This window comes from Macaca mulatta, chromosome 15 (genome assembly GCF_049350105.2).
Source record: "Macaca mulatta isolate MMU2019108-1 chromosome 15, T2T-MMU8v2.0, whole genome shotgun sequence".
In the NCBI taxonomy this organism is placed as follows: domain Eukaryota; kingdom Metazoa; phylum Chordata; class Mammalia; order Primates; family Cercopithecidae; genus Macaca; species Macaca mulatta.
In genome coordinates, this window is record NC_133420.1 from 94880059 (window position 1) to 94901491 (window position 21433).

At 42.5% G+C, this 21433-nt stretch overlaps 1 protein-coding gene and 1 long non-coding RNA gene across 2 annotated transcripts in view; one reads left to right on the forward strand and one right to left on the reverse strand.

The window, feature by feature from the left end:
• Nucleotides 1-21433, reverse strand: part of SLC1A1 (solute carrier family 1 member 1) — a 91592-nt gene that overhangs the window by 59939 nt on the left and 10220 nt on the right.
• On the forward strand, nucleotides 1957-19516 carry LOC144334710 (uncharacterized). Its single transcript, XR_013404859.1, has 2 exons — nucleotides 1957-11657; nucleotides 17558-19516. It is a non-coding gene; the product is annotated as an uncharacterized LOC144334710 (long non-coding RNA).

The following is a 21433-nucleotide window of genomic DNA, read 5'->3' on the forward strand; positions in this document are numbered from 1 at the left end:
GAAAAGAGGCAGGTTCAGATTCATTAGAACTATACTTGGAATAACAAAGAAGGAAATGAACCTAGCAAGGGCATCCATAAGACCTTGCTACCAATGGCAAGCACTCACTTTGAAGAGCATAAAGATGCTGCTGCAAGCCTCAAGCAACTGGACACTAAGGTATGGTTCAATCAACATGCAAACAAGTGGGGCCACTCCCTTTGTAAAGGTCCTGAATAAATAATTGTCTTTGCTGACTTTCTCTCCCACTTAGCTGCCACCATCAACTGTACTTCCCCCTTCCCTCTTCTGCCTCAGGGTGCGGCTCCAGGCCTTCCATAAGGTACGCAGACATAAAGTCACAGTTGAGCCTAAATGAGGGAAAATCACACTAGCCAGCCATTATCAAGCTTCTAACCATACCATCTCAAACAATGAACTCATCATGACAAGAAAAATGTGCTGCAAATATTCTTCCTGGATGATGATGGGGTTCATCTGCCCCAGAATTTTTCTTTAAGAGCAATTTTGAAGCAAAAACAAGGTCTCCATCCCACCATGGACAAAAATGTGATAAACCCACAAGCTTCCTCAGCCACCATGGCACTTTCTACTATACCAGATGTGACCACAGCTTTCCTTCAGGTGGCGGAGAGGATTAGTGCAGGGCCTCAACAGTAAAACCCTCTCCAAACAAAGTGCTTCCTTCTCACTCCAAACTCCATTTTTGAGCATAAATCCTGATGACCTTTGAAATACTTGTGGGTAAATAGGAGGTAGGACCTGGTAGAGACAACCAAGCTTCACAATATGGCAGAAAAAATTTAAAATTTTCTTGAAATATATTGCTTTGCAATTTATTCAAAAATGAGAAATGTGCAAATTATGTATCTGGTAAGGGTCTAGAATACATAAAGAATTCTTACAACTCAACAATAAAAAGACAATCAAATTGTTAAAAATAGACAAAAGATTTGAATAGACATTTCTCCAAGGAAGATATACAAATGGACAATAAGCATATAAAAAGATGTCCAACATTATTAGTCATTATGGAAATACAAATCAAAACCACAATAAGATGTCACTTTATACTCAGTAGAATGGCTATTTTGAAAAAACACAAAAAGAGAAAATGATATATGTTGGTGAGGATGTGGAGAAATTGGAATCCTTTTGCCTTTTTGGTGAGAATGTAAAATGGTGCAGCCTCTGTGGAAGACTGTTGGGCAATTCCTCAAAAATTAAACATAGAATTACCATGTGACCCAGCAATTCCATGCCTAGATATATACCCTCTGGAACTGACAACATGTCCTTACACTAAAACTGTACAAGAAATGTTCACAACAACATTATTCCTAATAGCCAAATGTGAAAACAATCTAAATGCCCAACTAATTGTTGGATAAACAAAATATTGTATCTCTATCCAATGGAATATTATTCAGCCATAAAAAGGAATAAAGCACTGCTGCATGCTATGGTATGGATGAGCCTTGAAAACATTACACTAAGTGAAGCAAGCCAAAGAAGCCAGTCACAAAAGTACATGTACTATGATTCCATTTATATGAAATGTCCAGAAAAGGCAAATCCAGAAGCAGAAAGCTAACGAACCAAATTGATTTTTAAAATGGGAAAAAAGAAAAGTAGACAATAATAATATTAAAAGGGATTCATTCAATTTTGATTGGTTGATAATTTGATGGCTTTTTCACGAGGTGGGAAAGCTGATGACATCACAGTGAAACTTTTCTTTTTCCTTTAATCATCACACTAATAGCACAAAGATTGCCAAAGATGTGACATTTTGCTCAAACTTCCACTTGGCAGGATGTATGTGAGCCTATCAGATCTGAAAGTCTCACCATCTGGAAATAACAATTTGAAAACCCAAATGAAGCCAGACATGTTTATTAACAGCTCAAAAGAAGATGATCAATTTAAAGAAAAGTTGTGATTACAGATTGTGGAGCATAGCCTGTAAAGGAGATGCTTAAGAGCTTAATTTCCAATTACAGTGTCTAAAGATAAATCAAAACAGCCAACAGAAAACCAGGATTATTTTGAGAACAGTGTGATATGAAAATCCCTGTAGAAAAAGTAAAATAAAAACTAATGGCCTAGAAAAAATCAGCTGTCATTAATTAATGACTTGCATACCTGTGCATACAACCACTTTGCTAAGCTCTGTGGAGGATATGTGGTCTGGGTCCCCATGTGGTTTACAGTCTAGGTGAAGATATAAGACATAGCAGAAATTTCCATGAGTCACCTATCTGGAGTTGAATATGTCCCACCAGTTACTAGCAGTGTGACCTTACGTAAGTTACTGAATCCTTCTAAGCCTCTGTATCCTCATCAGTTAAAGAGAAATGAGAAGGGGACCTATGTCATATGGCTGTCGTGAGCATTAAGTGAAATAATGAATGCACAGGACTTAGCCCTGCCCTTGGCCTGCAGGAAGGCTCAATAAATATCTATGATTGAATAATAACAACAGATAATAACAGCACAAGTAGAGAGAGCAGAGCTTCCAAAATTATTGCCTGGTGTAAATAAAAACCAAGCAGGATCAGATAATGAAAAGAGGAATTAAGAATCTGGATTCTAATTCCATTTCTACCACATACATACTAAGCTATGTAATTTAAATCCTCTTGCTTTTTGATTGCTTTATCTAAAAACTTCAGTGAGGGTATCTCAAGAATGTTGGGTGAACCCAAAGAGAAAATGTACATAGGAAACACTGTGTGATCTAAACCAATGTCATGCATTATTCTTATTTTACAATGTATTTATCTATTATTCTTATTTGTTTCCATTTCATTGAAGACCACTCAAATTATACAAACAGTTATGGTGTAAAATTTAGAGGCCTAAAGACACACTCCCTGTGGAGGATTGAGCAGAAACTTCTCTTTAGAGCAAACAGAAACCAAAGTTTTATTTCAGCTCAGTTTATAGTTGTCTAATAAACAGTTCTGCAAACACCAGTCTTATAAATACAGCTGAAAGGGGTTGGAGATCCTAAGGCAGACAGAACAGTGGAAAAACATGACATGATTAGACACCATCGGGCCCAAACCACTCATCATTTATCTTCTAGCTTTGGGACAGAGCACAAATGACAGCCTCTATGTGCCTTGATTTTGCTATAAGTCAAGAAGGAATGATACACGACTCAGACTCAGGGTGAGTATTAAATGCAATAAATCATAAAGTGAGAAAATTCTCTTCTTCTTTCTTCCTTCCCTGTCACTTCTGCCTCTCCCCTCAGGGAGTGGAGCCATCAGTGCTGAAAGGTGGTACAGGCAGCAGAGTGACCTGATATTTTTCAGTCTACCCCGATGACAGAATGGGACTGATGGCTTCTGCATCTGAAAGAAGCTAGAGACACTGCATTGACAGGCAGCTGGAGTTGGAATAGGGCATGAGGCCTCTATCACCACAGATTCTAAACAAATGAAAGATGTCTACAGAGGGAGAGCACAAAGATATTTAAAAACCATGCTGTAGGCTGGGTGCAGTGGCTCACATGTGTAATCCCAGCTATTAGGGAAGCTGAAGTGGGATGATCGCTTGAGCCCAGGCTGCTGAGGCTTCAGTGAGCTGAGATCATGCCACTGCACTCCAGGCTGGGCGACAGAGCCAGACCCTGTCTCAAAACAAACAAACAAAAAGACCATGCAGTAGAAGAACCTTTTCACCACTCAAGGAAATAACACCTCCTTGGTCATCTTTCCTAAAACCAAAAAAAGTAATGACTTCATTCTTTTTTTTTTTTTGAGACGAAGTATCACTCTGTCACCCAGGCTGGAGTGCAGTGGTGGTGCAATCTCAGCTCACTGCAACCTCCGCCTCCCAGGTTCAATTCTCCTGCCTCAGCCTCCTGAGTAGCTGGGATTACAGGCACCCACCACCATGCTTGGCTAATTTTTTTTTTTTTTTTTTTTTTTGTATTTTTAGTAGAGATGGAGTTTTGCTGTGTTGGCCAGGTTGGTCTTGAACTCCTGACCTCAAGTGATCCACCTGCCTCAGCCTCCCAAAGTGCTGGGATAACAGGCCTGAGCCACCGTGCTCGGCTACAACTTCATTCTTAAAGTAGAGTTGAAATAAATTTCAACAATTTTCAGATGACATCAAAGACTGCAAATGTACAAGGCTACAGCGGTCAGGGCAGAAGTGAAGGAAACAGGCCTGTGGGTCTGTGGTGGTCCTGATGTCTCTGCCCAAGTCCCATCACATGAAAGTGAGGGTCCATGGTGGCCTTGTCTCCTGAACTTTTAAAGAGAAACTAAAAATCTAGGTCTTTGTGTGAGACCACCCCATTTTAAATATGTTAACAAAAGCTTAAAAACAATTGTTAAAGTCTGTGAGCTCACCCCAAATATCTCTGCAAGCCAACTTCCTCCTGGCTGTCATCTTTCATTCTGTTACACAATAACAGAAGAGGGAAGGTGACCAGTGTTCAGCCGAAAGCAAATATCACAGCAATCAGGAAATGAGCACGTGGAACACATGAAGCCTCCCGTGGTCTTGAGTCAATCTTACAAATGTTTTCTGGGTGACTTCTTTGTGCCAGCACCATAGGAGGTGCTATGTTGTGAGGTCAAAGAGAGGACGCTGCTCCTGCCACTGAGAAATTGTATTCTAGTAGGCAGGACAAGACAGAAGACAAGAGAACAAGCTAGTCTATAGGAATGGCCACCCCAAAATTGTAGGAGTTCAGAGCTACCCTTGAAATTCACATTAGGTGGGATTAAGAAAGGAAGAATTTTAGATGAACCTTGGATGTGAGAGTAAGAAGGAATTCACTAGGTGGGGACTATTGAGGACAGTGGAGAGTGGAGAGAACACCTAAAGACAGAGGGGCAAGGGAAGAAGAAACTAACATGTGTCAGGTGCCTATGGCCCAAACACTTTTATAATACATTATTTTATTTAGTCATCTAACAAGCCTGTTATTTACAGATAAAGACAATAATGTAACAAAGGTTAGGAAACTTGTCCAAAGTCACATGGCCAGCCTCGATATCCAGTTCTGTTGGACACCAAAGTTCTGTTTCTTCCATAAAGAGGTGATAAGAGTGTGTTCAGTCAGTAGTTTGGCTAGTGCTTGAGGGGTGGTTTAGAGAACCAAGACTAGGAAATCCCTTGGGGCACACCATGGAAGGCCTTGAATGCCAGGGAGGAGAATTTATACTTCTCTGACCCTAAGTTCCCTTCCATATAACGGGTTCTTTGTGAGAATAAAATGAGATAAACCATGTGTTAAACGATAAAGTAATATACAAAGATTAGCTATTAAGGATAATGAATAGCCATTGAACATGTTTATGTAAGAGCCAGCCTGGATTGGAGGAAAGCCTGGTTAAAATGTGTAGAATGGATTAGCATAGGGAGATCAGGTAGTTGGCAGCTGTTTACAGGCAGGAAGATGAAGGCCATAGGATTGGAAGATGGGAAGGAACTTCATCAGGAGTGGGATAGATTGAAGGCAGGAGAAGAATGAGAATCCCAGATCCGTAGTTTGGGTCAGGTAAAGGTTTGGTGAGATGATAAGGGTGGTTTATTTCAGACTTTGGGTAAAAGGGAGTATGAATCAGTTCATTAATTCATCTTGTTTCCCAGAGAGAAAAGAAAGATCAAGAGACTCCATTCTGGCTCTGCCACATCCCCACAGCCAGCCCTGTTTTATTTCATCTGCTTGCTCAAATTAAACCCACCACACTGGAGTGCAATCTGCCAGGAGCCAGCTGGGGTGTATTGTGTTCAGTTGTTCAAATGTTCAGGCCTGTTCTGGGTAAGTTCATGCTGGTGTCTCTTGGAGGGATGCCTAGGGTGAAGGGCTGAGCTCTGAAGTCAGACAAATCTGTTTTAGAACCTGGCTCTTTCATAGATCACAGGTCACTTCCTCTTTCTTTATGGCAACTCACAAAAGAGGGACCAGGGAAGCTCCTGTACCAATGTGGCTCTCTAACAGGATCTGGAACTGAAGACTAATTATTTGGACATGGCTTACATTCAAAAGGACATTTCGAAGTGGTTGAAGAGGAGAAACTTTGCTAACAACTTGTTCAAAGACTCTTTTACTCCAGGGAACATATCTGACTGGGAAGAGAGTGGAGGATCTAGTGCCTTGTGCCATACTGGAAACACACAGGACAGAATGCTCCACAACACAGCCTGGCCTTGGGAGGAAGGTAGGAGGTTCTGACTCAGCAGCCAGCTGAGAGAGGTGGAAGAAGACCCTTGATCTGGGCAAGCAAGGGTTCAGTCCTGCTGGAAAGTTGACTCTTTTACCAAGAGAATCCTGAATCGCAGAGAAAGAAGTCTCAGACTGCAGTACTCTAGGAGTGAAACCAGATGGATGCCTAGAGGAACTCAGCCAGCTGGATAAGCTCTCATCTCTCCACCTTTGACATTGTGCTTCACACGGATGTTGATGTTCACCAAGGGTTTTCTCTTCCACCCTCTTCTTGGGCAGCACACTCTCCCACAGGGATCCCATCTGCTTTTATAGCTTCCATTTCCATCTCTATCTGTTGCCTCATGCTGCTTCCCCAGTGACAAACTCAATATACAATTACCTGCTGGGACTCTACCTGGATACCTGCACATGAGGTCCAACAAGGGAAAAATAAACTTATCTATCCTCCCTTAAGAAAACCTCAGACTTTTCATCCTGGGTCCCCTGGTGATTTAAAAATAGGCCTATTGAATATCTGAAACTCTTTCCATCAGAAAAATGGAGGCTCTGTCCCTGTCTCTTCAATCTGGGTTGGCCTTCGTGATCACCTTGATAGACAAAATGCAGCAGTAGTGAGGTTATGTGGAATCCGAGATAGGTTAGAAGAGGCCAGCATCTGATGAGTTTTCTTCTTGGGACACTCACTTTGAAGCCCTGAAGCATCATGTAAGAAGTCCAGCTACCTTGAAGCTGCCATGCTGGAGAGACAACATGGGAAAACCAGAGCAACAGGGAGGGTAGTGGGGTGGGGGTTGGGGGAGAGAGAGAGAGAAAGAGTAGGGAAGAGAGAGAAAGAGAAGAGGGGGGAAGAGAGAGAGAGAGAGAGAGAGACAGACAGACAGACAGACAGAGAGAGAGAGAGTCAGAAAGAAAAGGGATACAGGAGCCCCAGCTGCTTGAATCCTGCCAGCCCAGGCAGAAGACAAGTGAGTGATGCCCTTTACATGATCCCAGCCCCAGCCACCAGCTCCCTGCAATCACAAGAAAGAACTGTGAGCAATAATGATATGGTCATTATTATTTTAAGCCACTAAATTAGGGGGTGATTTGTTACCTAGAAATAGATACCCCTAAATTGTGTTTTTATTTGCAAACATTTTTGGAGGGCTTACCGTGTACCAGACCCTGGGCTAAGCATAATTAACTCTGATCTTCACAACAACTCTATGAGGTAACTTCATTTTCAGGTGAGAAACTAAGGCACAAGCAAATGAAATAATTTGTCTAAGACCCCACAGCAAATAACTGATACAGCAGATATATTGAAGCGGTTTGGGTCTGAAGTGGTACACTTTTGGAACATTCCAACTGACTCTGTGTCCCATGCCACATACCAAGTTCTGCTGTTATTGGCCAAATAACTCTCAAATTCATCTCTTTCCCTTCTACCCTCACTGACACTGCCTTGGTTCAGGTCTGCCGCATTTCTCACCAAGGCTACTTCATCAACTTCCTAAAACTCTTTCTGCATACAATCTTGTCTCTGCCAATTCGTTCCGCAAACTAAGTCAGAGCTATCTTCCAGGATGCAAATCTGGCGGAGTCACTCTCCAGCTTAAAGCCCCTTCAATGGTTCCCTAACATAGGGTGGCACGCAAGCTCCCTGACCATCCTAGCCCCAGCCCCAGCCCCAACCATGCCCACTGTGTCAGTTCTGCCCTGCGCTCATGTCTTTGAGCCTTTATTTATTGTTCCCTCTGCTCTCTCATTTATCTGATTACCATTTCAGTGACTTCAAAACTCAGCTCAAGCATATTTGGAAAGCCTTCCCAACCTCCTCCATGATCCGTGTGACATGTGTGTCTCCGAGCCCGATAACCAGGGAGGCTCTGGCTGGCCCTGTGGATGTTATCTTAAGAAGTCGGTGAACCTTCCATGCCCAACAATATCCAAAACAATCAGGTCAGATATCCTCAGTGGGAATTAGGGCAGCATCAGGCCACTCAAGGTTCTGCTCTTTGCAGGGATGAGAACTCACTAGAAAACAGGAATTCCCCACCAGTAAACACAGACCCCCTCTTGCAAATGCCAGACATGTATGCACCAACTGACTCTTAAGGTGATGTATGTATGTGTACATGTGTTGATCATATAATAAAATTGACTATTTTAGTGTACAGTTCTATGGTTAACGGTTAACATGTTAAAATTCTTTTCTTTTCTTTTTTTTTTTTTTGAGATGGAGTCTCGCTGTGTTGCCCGGGCTGGAGTGCAGTGGCTCGATCTCAGCTCACTGCAAGCTCTGCCTCCCGGGTTCACGCCATTCTCCTGCCTCAGCCTCCTGAGTAGCTGGGACTACAGGCACCCGCCACCTTGCCTGGCTAATTTTTTGTATTTTTAGTAGAGACGGGGTTTCACCGTGTTACCCAGGATGGTCTTGATCTCCTGACCTCGTGATCCACCCGTCTCGGCCTCCCAGAGTGCTGGGATTACATGTGTGAGCCACTGCGCCCGGCCAACATGTTAAAATTCTTATAGCTACCGTCAAAATTATAATATAGAACAGCTCCATCAGGCCAAAGAGCTCTCTCATGCTGTATCTTTGTCGTCACACCCTTTCTCCATTCCTAACCTCTAGCAACCACTCCTCTGTTTTCCATCACTACGGGTTTGGCTTTTTGAGGCTATCATGCAGATGGAATCATATTCTGTGTAAGTTTTGAGACTGGTTTCTTTCACTGAGTATAATGCCTCTGAGATTCATCTGAGTTTTGTACGTATCAATGGTATGTTCCTTTCTGTTGCTGAATGGATCACATTTTATGGATAGACTGCATTTACTTATTGAAGAATATTTGGGTTTCCCATTTTGATTGATTATGCATAGTGCTGCTATAAACATTCACATGCAGATTTTTGTGTGAACATGTTTTCCTTTCTCTAGGACCTATACACAGGAGTGAGACTGCTGGGTCATATCATAAAGCTGTATTTAAGGTGAGAAGAAAGCGCCAAATTGTTTTTTTAGAGTGGCTGTACCATTTTATACTCCCATCAGCAATGTTTAATAGTACCAGTTGCTCCACATCCTCATCAGCACTTGGTGGTGGTGTTTTTTTTTTGTTTTTTTTGTTGTTTTTTTTTTGCCACTCTTAATAGGTATTTACTGGCATCTTATTGTGGTTTTACTTTTCCCTAACGGCTAATGATGTTGAATATCTTTTCATGTGTTTATTTGCCATCAGTATACCCTTTTCGGTGAAGTGTCTGTTCAGGTTTTGCCTATTTTTAAAGTTTGATCGTTTGTTTTCTTACTACTTAGTTTTGAGAGTTTCTTTATATATTCTGGATACAAATTTAGACAAGTTGGATATGTGATCTGCAATTCTTTTCTCCCAGTCTGTAGCTTGTTTGTTCATTCTCTTAAGTGCCTTTTGTAGAGAAAGAGACTTATGTTTTAAAGTCCAACTTACAATTTTTTTTTCTTTCATGAATTGTGCTTTGGCATCTAAGATCTCTTTGCCTAACTCCAGTTCATGAAGATTTTCCCCCTATGTTTTCTTCTAAAAGTCTTATATCTTTCTCTTTTCCTTTTGGAGTTAATTTTTGAATGTAATGTGATTTTAGGTTGCGGTTCATTTATTTTTTTTTTTCTGCATATGATGTCTAGTTGTTCCAATACCATTTGTTGGAAAGACTATCCTTTCCTCTTTGAAAAGCTGTTGCACTTTTGTCAAAAATCAATTGGAGGGCCAGGTACAGTGGCTCACACCTGCAATCTCAGCACTTTGAGAGTCTGAAGCAGGAGGACTGCTTGAGCCCAGGAGTTTGAGGCTGCAATGAGCTACGATCATGCTGCTGCACTCCAACCTGGGAGACAGAGTGAGACCCTGTCTCAATTTAAAAAAAAAAAAAAAAAAAAAAAAAAGACCAACTGGGCATATTTGTGTGGGTCTATTTCTGGAATCTCTGTTCTGCTTCATTGCTCTATTAGGTTGGTGCAAAAGTAATTGCACTTTTTGCCATGTCTATCTTTTCACCAGTATTATACTTGATATGTTGATAACCATATTGAAATAAGATAGGATTATTCCTCCAACTTTCTTCTTTTTCAAAATTATTTTAGCTATTCTAATGCCTTTGTATTTCCATATGAATTTTATTTTTTGTTTGGTTTTTTGGAGACAGGATCTCACTCTGTTGCCCAGGCTTGAGTGCAGTGGTGTGATCATGGCTCACTGCAGCTTCGATCTCCCGGGCTCAAGCAATCCTCCTACCTCAGTCTCCCAAGTAGCTGGGACTACAGGTGGATGCCACCATGCCTGGCTAATTTTTGTATTTTCCTGTAGAGACGGGGTTTTGCTATGTTGCCCAAGCTGGTGTTCAATTCCTGAGCTCAAGCAATCTGCCTGCCTCAGCCTTCCAAAGTGCTGGGATTACAGATACGAGCCACAGCACCCTGCCTCCATATGAATTTTAGAATCAGCTTTAGAATTTGATATATCTACAAAAATCCCTGCTGGGATTTAGATCAGAATTGCATTAAATCGATACATCAATTATGGGAGAACTGACATCATTCCTATGTTGTCATCCAATCCATGAACAACTTATGTCTCTCCATTTATTTAGGCATTCATTGATTTCTTTCATCAGTGTTTTATAGTAAGAGTACAGATCCTATATATATTTTGTTAGCTACATACCTAATCCTTACTTTTTGGAGCTATGATATACAATGTATTTAAATTTCCATTTTCTGTCATACATTGTTAGTATATAGAAACAGCAAGTGATTTTTGTGTGTTAACCTTGTATCTTTCAACCCTGCTAAAATCACTTACTAGTCTTAAAAATTATTTTGTAATTTCTTGGGATTTCCTGTGTAGAAAATCATGCCATCTGTGAACAGGGACAGTTTTCTTTCTTTCTTTTCAATATGCCTTTTATTTCTTTTTCTTGCCCTGTTGCACTGGCTCAGGCTTCCAGTGAGATATTCAATAGAAATGGTGAGAATGGACAGCTTTGCCTTATTCCTGTTCTTAGGGGGAAAGCATTCAGACTTTCAGCATTGAATATAAGCTGTAGTGTAGTATGTGTGTGTGTATGTGTGTGTGTGTCTGTGTGAGTGTGTGTGTGTTTGTATAGAATTCTTCAGAGTTTAAGGCAAAACATGCTTAATTTTTCTCCTCCTCTGCTATGGTATGAATGTGTGTGTCCTCCCTCAAATTCATATTTTGAAACCTAATCATCAATGTGATGGTGTTAGGAGGTGGGGCCCTTGAGAGGTGATTAGATCATGAGGGCAGAGCCCTCCTGAATGGGATTAGTGCCTTTACAAAAGAGTCCCAGAGAGCTGCCTTGCCACTTCCACTGTGTGAGGAAACAGCTAGCAGGCATCATTCATGAGCCAGGAAGTGGGCCGTCTGCAGACATGGAATCTAATGGCACCTTGATCTTGGACATCCTGGCCTCCAGAACGGTAAGAAATAAATGTCTGTTGTTTATAAGCTACGTAGTCTGTGGGATGTTGTTATAGCAACCAGAACAGACTATGATACCCTCTCTCAGCTTTTAAAGTGATTTCTGTCTCAGTTCCATCAATTTCAAACCATGTGGTTAATAACTAAACAACTTCACTGGCTTTTGTAACTATGAATTCAATAAAATTTAACTTATGAGTGTTGTATTGATTGCTTTCAGTAAATAGCTCAGGAACATAACAGATAAAAGGCAGGTTTGTTGTTCTTGTTAAGGGACAGTATCCCTTGTCCCTGCAGTAAACAGCACACCTCCTCTCAATTTGTTTACAATGGAGCTGAAGCCCTAACTAGTCCAGAAGCTTGGGGGAACATGGTAGGATGAGGGAGTGACCCTGGTCTCGCCAATCAGCTCACCACATTCCTTTGGTCCCAAGACTATATTGAAGAATGGAGCTCTGACTTAGGGCTGAGTTAGCCTAAGGTTAAGGCCATGGAGTCTTGTTTGAACTAATAGGGATCAGAAAGTTTATCTCTCCTGCTGGGTGTGGAACTGGGATAAAGAAACCTCGACCTGTGCTGGCAGCTATCTCACCACCAGGGAAGAGTCTTGCCTGGGAGTGAAAACGACACAGGTGTAAAGAGACTATATGTAAAGAGAGAACAGGTCCAGATGATACTAAACCCCTGTACTGGAAGCCAGGTACTGTTTCTAGACTCTTACGGTATCTGAGCCATAAATTTTATATGTTACCCCCACCACCTTCCAACTTTCTGGATTAAACCTGTTTGAACTGGATTTTCTGTTGCTTACAATTAGATGAGTCCTAAATTATAGTGGGGAGACAGAGAAACTGCCACTGGTATTCTAGGTGTCTTCTCCACCAACCACATTTGCCCTCCTTGCATGGAAGAAAGGCTGGTAGATGCAGGGCCAATGCTCTCTAGATGTGGAGGCCTAGGGCTAGGCCTGTGTGACCAGCCGGAGATGGTCCTGCTGGTATATAGCTAGAGGCTGTAGGAGCCATTCTGACCTCTCATTTCCCACAATGCCCTTAAGCAGCAGCCACCAGTATCACCAGATGTCATCAAAATAGACCAGGTGCGGTGGCTCATGCCTGTAATCCCAGCACTTTGGGAGGCCGAGGTGAGTGGATCACTTGAGGTCAGGAGTTTTAGACCAGCCTGGCCAACATAGCGAAACCCTATTTCTACTAAAAATGAAAAAATTAGCCAGGCATGGTGGCACGTGCCTGTAATCCCAGCTACTTGGGAGGCTGAGGCAAGAGAATTGCTTGAACCTGGGAGGCAGAGGTTGCAGTGAGCCGAGATCATGCCACTGCACTCCAGCCTGGGGGACAGAGCAAGATTCCATCTCAAATAAATAAATAAATAATAATTTCCTTGCCATCATTTCCTAGACTGTATCTTTTCAACACTTCTTGGTGTCCCAAGAAAACCTTTCAGCATGGCACTTCATTCCATATGGCTCTGTGCTGGTCACTCTCCATTTGCCCTCAGATTCACCCTCTGTCTTTCTTTGTCTTGCTCTGTGCACTGAGAGGACTGATCCAGGGTTCCTTGCCTCTGGTTTTGGCTGGGTTGAGCAAATGAGAGGCAGTAGCTGTAGATCTTAACGGTGGAAAGAGACAGAGGTTGGGGTTTTTAAATTTTCTTCTGCCCTCCCTGCCTGTGTTCCTCTGCGGCCACATAGGCCCTGTCTTTTGGTCCCTGCTACAACTCAGCTCTCACTGTACTGTGGAAACCCCATTACCCTCCCTTGCCTGTTCAGGCCTAGAGGAGCTAATAGCTTCCCAGTTATTCATCCCTGGGTGCCTCACCATCCCTTGCTGATTCCTTTTACCCTGCTGAACTCTATAAATAGTCCCTTGATTCAATTCTGCTCAGTGAAACCCTTTTGAGTGAGTGCACCATCTGCTTCCTGCCAGGTCCCTAACCAATACAGGCCTGCATGTCCTTCTCACCCCCAATCCCAGCAGATCCAGTCACAGCAAACTCCTTGCTATTTCTTAAAAGATGTTCCACGCTTTTTTGCTTACATGCTTTTTTGCTTTCACACTCATGTTCACACAGATCCCCCTCCCTCGAAAGCCCTTTGCCACTATCTCTGCCTAATAAACTCCTACCCATCCCTTAAAGCCTAGTTAAAAAGCCGTCTCCTCCAGAAAGCCTTTCCCAGGCTCTCTCCCCAGGTGGAAGGAATCTCTCCTCTGGACCCTACTCAGTTTTATCTGTATTTCTATTACCCCCTCAAACAGGTCTAATTCACGCTCTCCTTCCCTTTCATCTCAAGCTCCCAAGGCAGAAGCATTTGTCTGCTCATTCCTGTACCCCACCACCCCTGGCATCAAGCTTGACACACTGTAGGTGTTTGATTGACACCTGCCGCATTGAGCCGAACCAGGAATGCATTTTAATTGCTATTTAATGCACATGCCCAGGAAGCCACTGCATTTTCTACTCTTTGCTCATCAAACCTGATTGTGAAAGGCAGGAAAAAATCACTGAGGGAGGATGTCATGAGCAAAGCATGAAAATTGGGCCACAGGAATGCAGATAAATTCTGTCACACTGTCTCAGGGCCATCCAACCCAGAAGTGTGTCATAAACACAAGTCTCTCCAGTAACTCCTGACTTGTGAGATGTTCTCCTTTTACAATGGCTATGGTGCTGTACACATGAGAATTCAAGTGTCCAGCTCCTCACCTGGGGGATGCCTCCTGGGGATGGAGTCTTAGGAGTCCTTTGGGCTCAAGTGAGGGTGAGCTTCGTTGGGAAAATTAGGACCAGCCCACAGGAATCTAGTCTCTTGAGCAAGCATCCGGCTGGCTTAGAGTCCAGCAGGTGGGTGAATCTATCAGTCTCGGAACAACCAGACTCTCTCTCCCACAGGTGTGTCAGTCCCATACATGTGTGCTTGGATTATTTCCCAAGATACATATCTATGACTTGACTTGTGGATTCCAAAGTCTTGCATTTTCTACCTGTGGTTGACTCTGTTCTACTTTTTTCCTCTTAAAGCGATTTGTTTGCTAATCTCATGGGTGATTCTACCTATCATCTTGTTTGCATTCCTGTGAAAATCCTTTATCTATCCTATGGTCACGTTCCACTCTTTCCCCTCCTCAATATCTGGGCAAATATTTGGGTTCCAAGCCACTGACGGAATTTCTGTCCCTTTGCTCAGACTTGTATGGTTTGGAGAGGGCCTGGAATCCTCTGCTTGAAAGGTACACCTTTTCCTCCAGTTTAACTAACATCACGTGTCCCAGATCACTACCTCTTTACAACAGCCAGTTTCACATGCCTGTAAACACCTTCTTGGTTCACTACACAATCTTAGGAAGCCGTCTCCCTGTGTGTAAATAAAGGCTGACCATCTCTCCTGCAGCAGGTTTTAGTCAGGTGCAACTTAAGATCAGATTGACCTCTGGGAGAAAGAAGGTGGCCCATCGTTCTGGATTTTCTAGACCTGCTGCAAGCCTGGAACTCCTGGATGAACCCTGAACCCAGAATGCTAAGTCTAAGTACCTGGGTCTCCAGGACATACTTCAGTCCATTCCTTACGTCTGCTTACAAAATTTGTGTCATCTTGAATGCTCTTCCTCATGACTCTCAACTATGCTGCCTGCCTGCTAACTGTTTACCCTTCTCTCTTAACTTTTGTGGAGCTATAACTTTCCCCACTCCCAGAAGGACCACAGAAACATTTACTTTTATCTTCAAGTGAGTTAAGACATATTTTAAGAATTTAAAACACAATAGCAAACATTCATAAGGCACTTTATAATTTCAAAAAGTAACTCCATGTGGATCAGCTCATTTAATAACAATAGTGGATTAGATTGAAGGTCTAGAAATGATTGTGAATGCATCTAGGATGACCACCAGAGACCAAAAAAATCAAACATGGTGAGTATAATCTTTCCACAGTAACACTTGAGGATTTTGTTTACTCCTGAAATTTTTTTTTTTTTGAGACAGAGTCTTGCTGTGTTGCCCAGGCTGGAGTGCAGTGGCACCATCTCGGCTCACTGCAAGCTCCGCCTCCCGGGTTTGTGCCATTCTCCTGCCTCAGCCTCCTGAGTAGCTGGGACTACAGGGGCTCACCACCATGCCCAGCTAATTTTTTTTTTAATTTTATTTTTAATAGAGATAGGGTTTCACCGTGTTAGCCGTCTTGATCTTCTGACCTCGTGATCCGCCCACCTCGGTCTCATGAAGTGATGGGATTACAGGCTTGAGCCACCATGCCCAGCCTACTCTTGGAATCTTTTATTATATGTTTGTGAAAATCTTCAGCCCCCTTAGTACTGCCCTCATGGAAAACAGATGTTCCCTGGGAAATGAGGGGAGGTTCTAAGAGGGGAGAAAGAGAGAACCTAAGAAAAAATTACTGGCTGCATACTCCACGCACTGTGATCTGCCAACCCTTTTCCCTGGTACACAGGGCCCTGAATAGGCTTCAGGGAGCCTACACAAGCTCAGTGATGAGCACCAATTCAGATAACTTCAGGGTTCTAGATCTTAGGTGCAGTAAGTCCAGTCTTTTGCAGTTATTGACTTGAGGTTAAAAAAGCAACCAAGCATTACTCAATTATTTCCACTTAAGCAAAAGTAGATGTCGATTTCTATTTTTTTTTTTTTCAAAATAAATTAGCTGGAGATTATTGGGAAATACCAATATTCAATGCAGATGTTAAACCAGATACAGAGGGGACCCAGGCATGCTATTTAAGGTTATGGTTTCTAAACTGGCAACAAGATCTTTTCTTAGGTTATATCAATTTACTTCACATAGAACAGCATATTTCAGGCCTTTTCCACTTCATAACAAAACCATCTGTACACAGAACCCAAACACAACCATATAGCATTATATGTAAAATGTGAAAATGTACTTTAAAATGCAAGTGGCTCTAAAGCACTTGCAGGATAGAATTTCATAGTAATCTGGCCAGGCATGGTGGCTCATGCCTGTAATCCCAGCACTTTGGGAAGCAGAGGTGAGTGGATCATTTGAGGTCAGGAGTTCAAGACCAGCCTACCCAACATAGCAAAACCCCCTCTCTACTAAAAAAATACAAAAATTAGTCAGGCGTGGTGGCAGGCACCTGTAATCCCAGCTACTCGGGAGGCTGAGGCAGGAGAATCACTTGAACTCGGGAGGTGGAGGTTGCAGTGAGCTGAGTTGGTGCCACTGCACTCCATTCTGGGTAACAGAGACTCTCCATCTCAAAAATAAATAAAATAAAATAAAATAAAAGTACAAAAATTAGCTGGGCGTGTGGCACATGTCTGTAATCCCAGCTACTCAGGAGGCTGAGGCAGGAGAATTGCTTGAACCCAGGAGGTGAAGGTTGAAGTGAGCCAAGATCATGCCACTGCACTCCAGCCTGGGTGACATAGTGAGGCTCCATCTCAAAAAAAAAAAAAAAGAAAAAGAAAAAAAAAGAAATATACATATATGTACACATACACCCCCACATCACACACACAAAACTCCACATAATCCAAACCAAGGCCATTTCCTTATTAGCAAAGGTATTTCGTGACAGTTAAATATTACAGACTTATTTACCACTTGTTTTGGTCAATCTTGCTACAAAAAGACACTGAAACAGACAATTTTCTTCTTCAAGGTAAAGATGATGTCTAATTTAGAAAATCTTCCTCTTGCGATTGCACAGTGAAAGGTATCATTTAATTAAATATAAAAGCTTACTGGGAGAAATTATTTAAATCTACACAGAAGAAAACATCAACTTTTTAAAAACCAGTAAGAGCACTGTCTATAACACAATCCAAAATCTTTCAAACCCAATCACAGTGCTCTTTGCTGTTTTGTGACAACAAGATCTTTATCTCCATCACTTCATAGAACTCAGAATCTCTTCAGTCTGGTGAAACCTCAGGAAATTCTCCACATGCAAGAAAGAAATCCAAAAAGCGGCAGCAGAAATGGAGCAAGCCTGTTACATCTCCTGGTTGACAATTAACTTTTGCTAATAAAAAAGTAAAAACTTATTTTCAGACTCTGATGACCACATCTAGTGTTTACCCACGCGGTTGTTCAAAGTCTCCTGGAACAGGTAGCACAGACAGGCTAATTAATTTCTTATCATAGAAATAATCTCCAGACAGGGAGAGAAATGGGCAGAATTTGGATAAGGATGTGAAAGGATACTTGGAGGGGGAAAATCCAGAAATAAATTCACTAAATGGTGTAAGAGTTGCTAAATACCACAGCTGAAAAGGCTCTACCATCCAGGGTTGATTCAGCACCAAGCTGTGGCCCAATTATGGAAAAATAGATGGATCTTCCATTTTCTCTAATTAGCCCAAAGAATTCTCTGGAGATCAGGCTGGTTCTGGTGCTGCTTTCTTGGGAAGATCAGATCTCCAGTCTGGGAGCTTCAGGGCCATGCTGTGCTCACACTAAAATGGCTTCAAAACTGCTAGTAACCAGACTTGTTCCTCTGGGGTCCCCAGTCCAGGAGTTAAGTATGTTTGGGATGACTTAAGCTAGCGTAAGAGTTCCTCATGGTCTTCACTCAAAAACCCATACAACTGGGTGGGTTTCTAGGGGATGAATGGGATTGGTTCATCAAAGATTTACTTGTTTTAATTCTTCGGTGAAGAAGGTTGTAATCAGTCAAAAATATTTGGGGGCACCTCCTGTGAAGTAAGTACAATGCTGGATGCTATGATGTGACAGACCTGTGTAGTATTGCATTCTTGTCCTTAGAAAACAGGTAAGAAAAAGTGTGAAAGAACAGCAACACATATATTAAATTATAGTTCCATGTAATACTGAAACTGAACCTAAGAGACAATCCTCCTTACTCATATCATCACCTTTATGCAGACTTGCTCTTTCCAATCTTCAAGCCCAGAAATCCTACCACACCTGCTCAAGGCCATTCCAATTATGGCCTCCTCCAGGAACTTTCCCAGTTACACCATTCTTTGAAGGCCCACAGCATGCTGCAGCCTCCTTGCAGCATTTACCACACTCAGGATCATGTTAGTGATTCTGCATGTATTGCCATCAATAGACTGAGAGGACAAAACACAGACTTTGACTCTGCCTCTCTTATCAGTAACATCAGTGCTTGCGCAATTTAAATTCAGTTCCTAATTGATTGCCAAATGAATAAACTTTTCTCAGCAACAAACAATACTTTTCATCTTATGCGCCAATTCTGTTTGATCAACAGTGGTTGCCTGGAGCAAAGTTTGGAGGATTCTGAGACCACAACAGAGCTCAGTAGTGAAGAGTACTGTAATCAGTGATATCTGCCACAGAACAGGCCTGGGAATGGTGGTGCTAATGGTGATAATTTAATGCATATAAATCAAGGGTTAAGAATGCAGAGAAGGGAGATTATCTCCAACTGCAGTCAGAGAAGTCTACAAGATAAAAGTGGGAATTAGATCCATCTTCAAGGATAGGCAGGATAACAGTGAGTGAAACATTTGCGCAAAAGGATTAGGGCATGAGAGTACAACAGTTCTGGGAAAGCAACTAGATGTGTTCCACTAGAATGCGAGCTCAAAGAGAAGGCTTATGTAGGAGAAGCGTAGGGGAAAGGACTAACCACACACAATAAAGAAGAGCTACAAGACTGACAAAAGTTGAAGCAAGGAGGAGAATAGGTTTTATTTGGCTACTTTGCAAGAATGAAGCCTGTCTGCCAGAATGGTTCTACCTACCAATTAGGTGTATCAAGGTTTGCTAGGAAGGAAGACTTGCTTAATGGTTAATAATTAGTAACCTAAGCTTTAATCAGACAGTCCTGGGTACTAATCCTAGCTCTGTGTGCTCAGCTACATGACCTAAGCCTTGTAAATTTCAGTTTCCTCATCTGGTAAAATGGGAACCTCCTAACTCATTGTACTGAGTGTCAAATGGGAGGTAAATGTACATAAAACTTATAGTAAATTCTCAATAAATATTGATATTAGGTTGGTTAGCCAAAGAGAAATTTTCAAGGGAGAAAATATGTCACTCTCACTCTCTCTCTCAATGTCTCATACTTTGGGGAATCTTTTTGTTTTGTTTTGTTTTGTTTTTTCCTGGAGACAGGGTCTCATTCTATCACCCAGGCAGGACTGCTGTGGTGTGATCTTGGCTCACTCCTGATTCAACCTCCTCCCGGGCTCAAGTGATCCTCACCTCAGCCCCCTGAGTAGCTGGGACTACAGGCATGAGCCACCCATACCTGGCTAATTTTTGTATTATGTGTAGAGATGAGGTGTCATCACGTTGCCCAGGCTGGTCTCGGATCCCTGGGCTCAAGCAATCTGTCTGCCTTGGCCTCCCAAAGTGCTAGAATTACAGGTGTGAGCCACTGTGCCTGGCCCATAATTTGGGGAAATCTTAAATGAGACCTGCAAAGTGGCTAAGTGGCTCAGAAAACAAGTCTTTGAGATACCCACAGAAATTGAGCAGTATCAGTTTATTTTCCAGTAATGGGGAGAGGCTCAGGGATTAGGCTCTCTGTGGCTTAGGCATTTCTGGTGATGGTGCATTTTTTGTTGTTGACTTAATTCCTTACTGAGTTATAAGTAACTAGATAACTCTTAAGCAATAGAACAGTGGTAGAAAAATAATTATACAATCTCACCCAAGCTCTCTCCTATAAGGATTTCCCCCTTGTTTGAGTCAGTGCTGTAGTTTTTTTGTTTGTTGGTTTGTTTTGTTTTGTTTTGGAGATGGAGTTTTGCTCTTGTTGTCCAGGCTGGAGCACAATGGTGCGATCTCAGCTCACTGCAACCTGTGTCTCCTGGGTTCAAGCGATTCTCCTGCCTCAGCCTCCCCGGTAGCTGGGATTATAGGCATGCGCCACCATGCCTGGTTAATTTTGTATTTTTAGTAGAGATGGGGTTTATCCATGTTGGTCAGGCTGGTCTTGAACTCCCGACCTCAGGTGATCTGCCCGCCTCAGCCTCCCAAAGTGTTGGGATTATAGGCGTGAGTCACCGTGCCTGGCCAAAGTGCTGTAGTTTTAACCATCTGAAAGTGCTATACCCAAACAGTTGTCACAGAGAGATTATAAGAATAAACACACTGTGTGGCCATGTGGACCCTCTCTGAGGGTGTTTCTGAAGCCAAGTCCCAGTCCCCAAGGCCGCTATTACTTCAACATGCAGACCAAGCAGAGAGTCACATGATGATAGCAGGAGAATCATTTGAATCTGGGAGGTGGAGGTTGTAGTAGCCGAGATCGCACTACTACACTACAGCCTGGGTGACAGAGTGAAACTCTGTCTCAAAACAAAACAAACAAAATAGAAAAGGCCATTTAAAACACTTTCTACTATCAAGAGCCTTCCTAGACATGTGGAGATCTGCTGTGACAACTGCCCTGTCTTGGACACAGTTAGGGACTCTGAGATTAAGAAAGGGCTTGGGAGTGGTGACCTCAGCATGAGTGCAGGGCTGGTGGGACATCTTATCTTCTCAGGGCTGGTTCTGGGGTTTAGTGGTAGAGAACAAGGCACTGTATCCCTCCCTGTCTTGGCTGAGTGGGGACCGCTGCCCAGAGCTCACATAGCTGAGGCTGGGCCTGGGAGAGGAACGTGAAGCATCTGTGAGCTGGGAAGAGATCTGTCCATCCCAGAAAGTATAGGACTATTTACTGGAAAGGAAATATTCTACCTTTGGTAATGGAACAGGCAGTCAGCAGATAATTTTCAAAGTAAAGTAGTAACATTTCTGGCAAAGAGTGAGTCACTGAAACACTTCCTTTCC